Source organism: Microtus pennsylvanicus, chromosome 9 (assembly GCF_037038515.1).
Source record: "Microtus pennsylvanicus isolate mMicPen1 chromosome 9, mMicPen1.hap1, whole genome shotgun sequence".
Lineage (NCBI taxonomy): Eukaryota > Metazoa > Chordata > Mammalia > Rodentia > Cricetidae > Microtus > Microtus pennsylvanicus.
Genome location: NC_134587.1, coordinates 86,495,900 through 86,504,592, shown reverse-complemented (window position 1 = coordinate 86,504,592; position 8,693 = coordinate 86,495,900). Strand labels below are relative to the sequence as shown.

The 8,693-nt window shown below is 45.8% G+C and overlaps 1 pseudogene; it reads right to left on the bottom strand.

Annotated features, from left to right (window-relative positions):
• Positions 1-7,179: 7,179 nt before the first annotated feature.
• On the bottom strand, positions 7,180-7,459 carry LOC142857039 (ATP synthase F(0) complex subunit f, mitochondrial pseudogene; annotated as a pseudogene).
• Positions 7,460-8,693: the final 1,234 nt, after the last annotated feature.

The window sequence follows — 8,693 nt, the reverse complement described above, 5'->3', positions numbered from 1 at the left end:
TTTTCAGATAGACCTTCCTTACTTCGACTTTGGACCTTGATGAGAAAATCCAAAGATATAATTTAGGTAGAATGTGGAGAAGGAATTTGTAAAAGTATGCCACATAGAACTGGAATTCCCATGAGAACTGGTGGTCATCCGGCATGGGATAAGATTATGCCTTAACCAGTTTCCCAAAGTATTCTCTAGGTTCTGAAGGGTTACTCTGCCTAAGAGAGGGGATTGCTTACATGTTTCCCTCTTCTTGGGGGTCCAGAGGTTCATATGTGCTAGAAGGATCTACAGGTTTGAGAATACTGTGGTAAACTAGATCTTGAAAAACTGGATCGGATTCTAGCATGCTGGGTGATCAGACTATTGGCAGCCACACACCAGCCCCTTACTTTTCTATAGCCCCAGACTGGGGCCTTGATGTCATTTGGACCATTGTTTAAAGGCTTTAGTCTTCGTGATTGTTAAACAATGATAATTAGATGCAGATGTTAATAGGAATGTTTGTGTTTGCAGCCTCCCTGAACAGATCAGATACAGTTGATGGTAATACAGTTCAGTATGGTGTGCATGCGCTACCTCCCTGAACAGATCAGATACAGTTGGTGGTAATACAGTTCAGTAAGGTGTGCATGCGCTAGCAGCTCACTCCAAAAGCAAATTAATTGCTTCAGCTTCTTGGTAAGTAAAAGCAGCCTAGGTTTTGTAGCCATAAATTCTGTAGCCTTCATTTCTGATCAGAGAAACTTGAGAGGAGACCACTGTTAGTCTTGGGCTCATTTCTGGGAAACTAAGCCTGGCAGGAGGCAAGTGATAACGAGAATCTTAATTTAGTTCACGCTTTATTGTTACCAAATGGGCCACGAGGTGCCGTGAGCTGTGACCCCCGGGCAGCAGTCGTATGTTCCCAGTGATGGCTGAAGTTTATTAGGATCAAGTGTCGTGACGTTCCTTTGGCTTGGGAATCTATAAAGTTTTACACTCTTCCTTGGAGAATTCATTGTTATTTCCAAGTAATGACTGTGAACTGTTTCTGCAAAATGCGTTTACAGGAAAGGCCGGATTGCTGAGCCAGTGTCAGTCAAATGTGTCTATGAAAGAGTAGAGAAATACCACGTGTGGCTGGAACCCACGCCTAAGGAACCGAGTCACAGAGCCTGCAGGGAAAGGGGCAGTAGGTAGCTGCTTCCCTGCGAGTTAATACAGGAAGACTCTTGGGGTTCCAGATTTGCCATTCTGTATAGGTTAATGGGGAAAGACATTTATTGTTTATGGTTTTTTCACCTCTTTAGTTGGTATTTCAGGAACATAATCAAATTGTTCCTGGGACTAAAGTTTTTTGGGGGGGGGGATTTTTCGAGACAGGGTTTCTCCGTAGCTTTTGGTTCCTGTCCTGGAACTAGCTCTTGTAGACCAGGCTGGCCTCGAACTCACAGAGATCCACCTGTCTCTGCCTCCCGAGTGCTGGGATTAAAGGCGTGTGCCACCACCGCCCGGCTTGTTTTTTTTTTTTTAATATACTAAATATTGTTTGTCTGTTTTGGTTTCTCTGTGTAGCCCTGGCTGTCCTGGAACTTGCTTTTTAGACCAGCCTGGACCTGAACTCAGAGATCCGCCTGCCTCTGCCTGCAGAGTGCTGGGATTAAAGGTGTGAACCACTACCACCAGACTTCATATACTAGTTTTTAAAGATTTTGTGTGTGTATGGGGGGTGGTGTATTTCACCTGAATGTAAGCTTTTATACCATGTATATGTCTGGTGCCTGTGGAGGCCAGACGAGGACGACGAGGTCAGAAGAGGGTGTCAGATCCCCTGGAACAGGGGTTCCAGGCAGTTGTTAGCCACCACGTTTGTTCTCTAAAGAGCAGCCTGTGCCTTAGGCGGCTTAGCGTCTCTAGCCCTTAGAGCTGAAGGTTTAGCTTAGGGCGATCATAGACACACTGGTGTCTGTATGAGAAGCTAGCTTCCTGTCCATCTCCCAGAGAGGTTGTTAACGCTGCTTTTGAAAATAGTGAGCGCTTGTTCAGAAGAGGATGGAGTGTCCTCAGAATGCAGATGACATGCAAAGGGAGACTTTCCCTTGCAGAATCATCTTTAAGAAAGAAGGTGAAGCTTCCTGCCTGCTCCGTCTCCCTGTGCATCATCTCAAGACCTGCGTACTGCTATGAGTTGGGAAAATCAGCTTGGACTGTCATTGCTTGTTACAGTCCTTTTTTTTGGGGGGGGGCGTTCGAGACAAGGTTTCTCTGTAGCTTTGGAGCCTGTCCTGGAACTAGCTCTTGTAGACCAGGCTGGCCTCAAACTCACAGAGATCCCCTGCCTCTGCTTCCTGAGTGCTGGGATTAAAGGCGAGCACCACCACCGCCCGGCCTTCGTTATAGTCTTAAATACCAGGCTGATCACAGAGCATCCCCCTTACTGCCCTGGGTATTTTTCTTGAGGGATGGAGTGTTTGGCATTCTAGGGATGGAGCCCAGGACCTCGTGCATGCCAAGCACATACTGCTCTACCTCTGAACTGTACCCCAGCTACTGCTTCAGGCTTTCAAAGTCTTAGGAAACAGATGAAATAGAGTGAAAAATATTTTCTCAAGTAACTTCAGAATTAACCCAGGCATTATTTTTATAACGATTTGACAAAATGAGTTAAAAAACAATGACCAATTATTTTTGATGATGTATGATGTCTTTAAATTGTTAACTAATAGTATTAATATTAACTTCAAAAGATTCTTTATAGTTTGGTTACACAGTACTATAGCAGGGCTCAACAGTAGAAACACATTATTAGGGAGCGTGTGGAGAAGTGGGGGGAGTACCAGGAAAGCAATGCTAACACTGTATTCACAGCTACATTAGAGATCTGTGGTCTAGTGTATCTCATTGACTGGTGCAGTTTTAAGTGGTTTGCTTTATTTTGAAATGACACTATAAAATGTATCAGAAATTACGTTTTTAAAATCGTGTCAACTTATTGATCTATGTGCGAGAACATACATAGGTTTTTCAAGACAGGGTTTCTCTGTGTAGCCCTGGCTGTCCTGGTCACTCTGTAGACCAGGTTGGCCTCGAACTCTCAGAGATTTGCCTGCCTCTCCCCGGGATTAAAGGTGTGCACCACCTGCTGGTTTATTTATTTATTTTTTTCAATCTTAGAGGATGTGAAAGCAAAATTTTGTTAGAAACAAGTGGCATAAACAGTTCACTCATTGCTCGTGTTCTGGACTTCTTGCCTTAAGCTGCCATTCCACCGCGCCCTCCCTCTTTCTTCATGTTCCTTAGACATTACAGCTGCCATTTCTGTGACCGCGATTTGCTCTTGCTCTCCTTCAGACCTCAGTTCTTCCAAGATGACGAACTCAGTTGTTTCACTCAAAGCAAGAGACCAAAGTTCTTCAGAGTTCTCTACTGCTGCTTCGTGTGTGTGTGTGTGTGTGTGTGTATACTTGTGGAAGCCCTGAAGTTGATGCTGTGTCTTCTATTTCACTCCACTTTGTTATTGAGGCAGGGTCTCTCACTGAACCCGGAACTTGCCGAGATTCTGGCTAATCTCGCTGGCCGGCTTGCCTCCGGGCCTCTTGTCTCTACCCCTAGAGTGCTAGGATTATACAGCTGGCCTGCACACCTGCCTGGTTTTTCTGCGGGGCCTGGGAATATGCATTCTGCTCCTCATGTTTGCACAGCAAGCCATTGAGCCACTGTGCCACCTCCCCAGGCCCTCCACCTGCTGCTTCCGCTCCTACCTCTCGTCTCCCCAGTAGTAGCTCTTAATAGGTTCAGACTCTGCTTGTGTTTAGGAACTTCATTTCTGAAACTGTTCTCTCTCTAAGTTGTCTAGGTTTCTCTTCCTATTGGATTTTTCCTTTGTACTGTTTTGTTTCTAATCTTAAAAACCAGAAGGAACAAACAATGACAATAATAGCTCCGCATCCTATGCTAAACGCTTTTCATGTGTGTGTGGGATGCCTGACTTTACGGGTTTTTGATTTGTTTGTTTAATCTGAGGAGCTGAAGAGATGGCTTACAGGGTTAAGAACAGCACTTGCTGCTCTCCCAGAAGCCCTGGTTTGATTCCCAGCACCCACTAGCTGCTCACAGTTTGTAATTCCAGTTCCGTGGCATCTAATGCCTACACTCACACAGACTTACACACATACGTATAAACAACAAGATCTTTTTCAGTTCTCTTTCCCTTTCCTCACTCTGTTTCTGGAGTGACCGTCTCCAGTAAACTAAATGAACCCGCTTTCGCGTGATCGAATTTGACACCAGACACGCTCTCGCTCTTCTGAACATGTTCTCTCATCCTCCAGAGTTTAAACTGCTTCCATTTTCAGGGGTTACATCTCATTCTGCTCTGCCTAGTCTCTCCTAAGTGCTGCGGTGCTCTAGACTAAGCCTTCAGAACAGTCTACAGTCAGCTCTCGGCTGGCTCCAATACTTCCCAGGCCTGTCAGCCAGCGTCCCAGCTCCCAGATCTACGCTCGCTCGCACACTCCCCTGCCCCCAGCATTTCTTCCTCATGGCCGTTGGACGTCACACAGGATTTTCATTTTCCTCTTAGACACCCGTACTTCTGTCTTGTTTATGGAGAATGACAATACCACCTTTAGTTTCTCAGACTAAAATCTATGAAGTCAGCTTTCACTCCCTTTTCCCCTTAGAGTCTCAAACTATTTCGTGGACACATTCTCTCAGCCCATCAGAATATATTCAGCAGCCTGCCATCTCGCTCCTTCCCTCATCTGGACCACCACCAGTCTCTTCTGCCAGGCTGTCACGATAGGTCAGTTTCTCTGCTTCCACGCTGTTCTGTTGGATTATCGGCTAAACAGATTTTGTTTTTGTTTTCTGAGACGGGGTTTCTCTGTAGCGTTGGAGCCTGTCCTGGAGCTAGCTCTTGTAGACCAGGCTGGCCTAGAACTCACAGAGATCCACCTGCCTCTGCCTCCCGAGTGCTGGGATTAAAGGTGAGTGCCACGCACGCCCAGCTGGCTAAACAGATTTGACCGAACCATTCTTTTCTCCCTGCAATGACTTCTTCTTCTTTTTTTTTTTTTTTTTGGTTTTTCGAGACAGGGTTTCTCTGTAGCTTTGGAGCCTGTCCTGGAACTAGCTCTTGTAGACCAGGCTGGCCTCAAACTCACAGAGATTCACCTACCTCTGCCTCCCGAGTGCTGGGATTAAAGGCGTGCGCCACCACCGCCCGGCATGCAATGACTTCTTACGTAAAACCCAGAGGTCTTGTGATGGTCTCTACAGCCCCCTTTGGTCAGGCTTCCAGCCTTGACTTCTAACACTCTCCTTTTGTCCAGCCTGTGCAGCTCCAGGGCTCTCCAGCCACAGGCTGTCCTTACCTTCCCTCTCCTCCAGCACCTTCGTCTCTGATTTCTATTTTGCTTGCTCCTTCTGAGGCCACAAACACTTATGCTCACAGTGCCCTACGTTCCTCTAACCCATGCAACCTCAGGCAGCCTCGTCTGTGATTGGAGGAAGATCCTAACCCTGTGCTCTAACCAGAGGATGGCTATCTGAACTTTACCTCCTTGGAGAATTTAGTATTTTAGTTCAGCCAGAATGATGAGTCTAAAGTTTGTGTAAGTTTGAGAGAGTGAATAAAGACATAAAAAAAACCCAAAACTTTCCAAGGACCTGTTGTTTACCTTCTCCTCTTCCTCATTTTTTTTTTTTGGGTAAGTTTCTTATTTGAATGTCTCCCCCAAATAAAATGTAAGCTCCTTGAGAGCAGGAACTGTGTCCCCCCCGCACAGCTGTATCTTCAATGACACACAGTTGGTTCTTAATAAATATGTTTTGAAGAAGTGTTACGGTACATTTATTAATTGAGTCCGGTGTCTAAGGTTCCTTTGAATAAGGAAGCAGACGGAACAGCACAAGTTCTTGTATATAATATTCAGTAGAACTGAATGACTCGGAGTGCCTCTCGTTAGGGGTCAGGGCATCTTAGGTGTCGACCATGGCTTTGAAAGCTACTTAAAGAAGAAAGGGTTTACTTGGCTCCCAATTCCAGGTTAAAGTTCATCCTTGAGGGGAAGTCAAGAGAGCAGAAAGGTGAAATAGAAGTCGCTTGATAACCGTCAGAGCAGAGAACAAGGAATTAATGCATGCATGCCAGGATCCAGCTCACCTTCTCCAGGCACGCGATTCAGGATCCCCTGTCCAGGGAATTGGTGCTGTTTACATTCAGCGATGTTCTCCCGATCCCAACCCAACTGAGATCCCGCACAGGTATAAATAACCACATGCCCACCTAATCTAGACGGTTCCTCAGTGAGACTCCCTTACCAGGTGATGCAAGACTCTGTCAAACTGGCAAAACCAACTCCAAGTGCTCTTTCTTCATGAGATTCTTTCATGTGTTCCCCCCAATTTGATGGCTTTCCAATGACCTTTTTGTGCTCTTCCCGCTCCCCTCCTTCCTTGCCAGCTCCACCTCTGCTTCCATGTCACATGACCTCCAATGCGCCCTTCAGATCTCTTTCCCTCCTCATGGTCCTATCTAAGATTCACGACCTATTTCCTCCTACACACATATTCATATCTATTAACTAGAGCCTGGAACTGCATATGAGAGGAAGCATTTGTCTTTCTGAGTCTGAGATATTTCACCTCACATGATTTACAGTCCTGAAAATTTGATTGCACCCTTTTTTTCTGGCTAAATAAAATTCCCCTGTATCTGCTCGTTGTCAATGGACACCCAGGCTGCTCCGACGCTGTTCCTTCTTTAGAAGGGGGGATGGCTCAATGCTTATGAGCACTTGCTCTGGCAGAAGACTGGGACTCCGTTCCCAGTGCCCACCCAGCAGCTCACAACTGCTCTGCATCTCCAATTCCAGGGAACCCAGTGCCCTCTTCTGGCCTCCACTGGGACCAGATGTGCATGCGGTACACATGCACACTCTACACACGTACAGGCAAAACACTCATGCACGTAAAATTTAAAAATATTAATTTTTAAAAAGGTGATTCATTAATTTCAAATGAAAAAAAAACCCTCCAAATATTTATGGCTCCAAAGCAAAGAGCTATGTTGCTAAGAAGAGGAAATGAGAAGCTAATTAATTTTAATCTTTTTTTTTAAACCTGTCAGTCACGCTTTATTGGACACAAGTTCTCAGGACATGAAGATCCAGCTAGAGTTGAATTCTTCGGGATGGCTTATGCTCAGGTGTGCAGTCCCCTCATGGTGGCTCCTCTTCGGTGGTACTTGTGTCGCTGCTCCTGTTTGAGTTCCTTGTAAGAAATGCAGTAGCTGAAAACCACATAGGCTGCCAGCACCATGTTAACCCTTTCCACACAGTGACGCACTTGGAATACCGGTCGTAACCTCTCTGAAAGGCTCCCACAATGCCACTGGGGTGAAATCCCGCCTCAATATCCAGCTTGGCAGCTCTCCAAGTTTAACCTCCATAAGCTTCTCCTTCAGCGGCGTGAGCAACGCCATCTTGCAGCCCTGGTGTCCGCAAAGCCGCTAATTTTAATCTTATTTTTAAAGGAACCATGTGTAACTATCCCATCCTGGGTGTATTAGATGAATAATAAACCATCACAAATAGTACTGCCTAGTGGGCACCTTGCTTGAAGTGAAGGAAGATGGGACTCTCTGAAGTTTTGCTTGAACAATTGGCAAAAAAACAAAACAACAACAACAAAAATCCTTGTCATACTCTGTAACACTCAGGTCATATGTCCAGGGATTGGGATTGCCACATCCTATGTGACAAGATGAAGGGTCAACTTGCTACCCTTTCCTTCCTGTGTTAAATTGTAGATAACAATCATCTCCTATCCAAAAGTGAAAACTGTACGCCTTTAACACAGAGGACTTCTCCAGCATTGTCTCCATCACTATACAGATGCTTTCTCTTCCAGAGTGCTCTTTTCCGTCCGAAGAAGCTGAAGACAAGCCAGGCAGTGGTGGCGCACGCCTTTAATCCCAGCACTCGGGAGGCAGAGGCAGGCGGATCTCTGGGAGTTAGAGGCCAACCTGGTCTAAAAGAGCTAGTTCCAGGACAGGCTCCAAAACCACAGAGAAACCCTGTCTCAAAAAACAGAACAACAACAACAACAACAACAAAAGAAGCTGAAGACACACAAACAGCTGGGCCAAGTTCTCGGGTAGAGGTTGAAAAACGCTACCTCCCCCAATGAGGAGGACTGGTCACAGTCTTGCGTGATTCTGGGAAAGGGAAAGGGAAACAACTGAGTGCTGGCAGCTAGGAACCCATGGCAAATAGAGCTGAGTTTCTTCATGGCGTTCTGCTGGCTTCCACCAGTCTCCAGTGGTCTTCCTCGGCACTTGCCTTTAAGTAGCCAACATTGGTTGGTTAGCATTAACACTGAACATCGAAATCACTTCTTGTCACTGTTGTGATGGATCACTAAAGATTCTTGGGGTTGAGGCAGATGATAAAATGTTTGCAAGCATGAGGCTCTGAGTTTAATCCCCAGTACCACTAAATAATAAAAAATAAATAAGGTTTAAAATATATTCCAGATCCCAGGAGGCAGGGAGATGGTTTAGTAAGTAAAGTGCCACACAGCGTGAGGACCTATGAGAAGAACTGGATGCGGTGGCAGATGTTTGTGGTAGATAGACAGGCAGATCCTGGAGCTTGCTGGCCAGCCAGCCAGCCAGCCTACTTGGTAAGGTCTAGGTTAGTGAGAGACTGACTCAA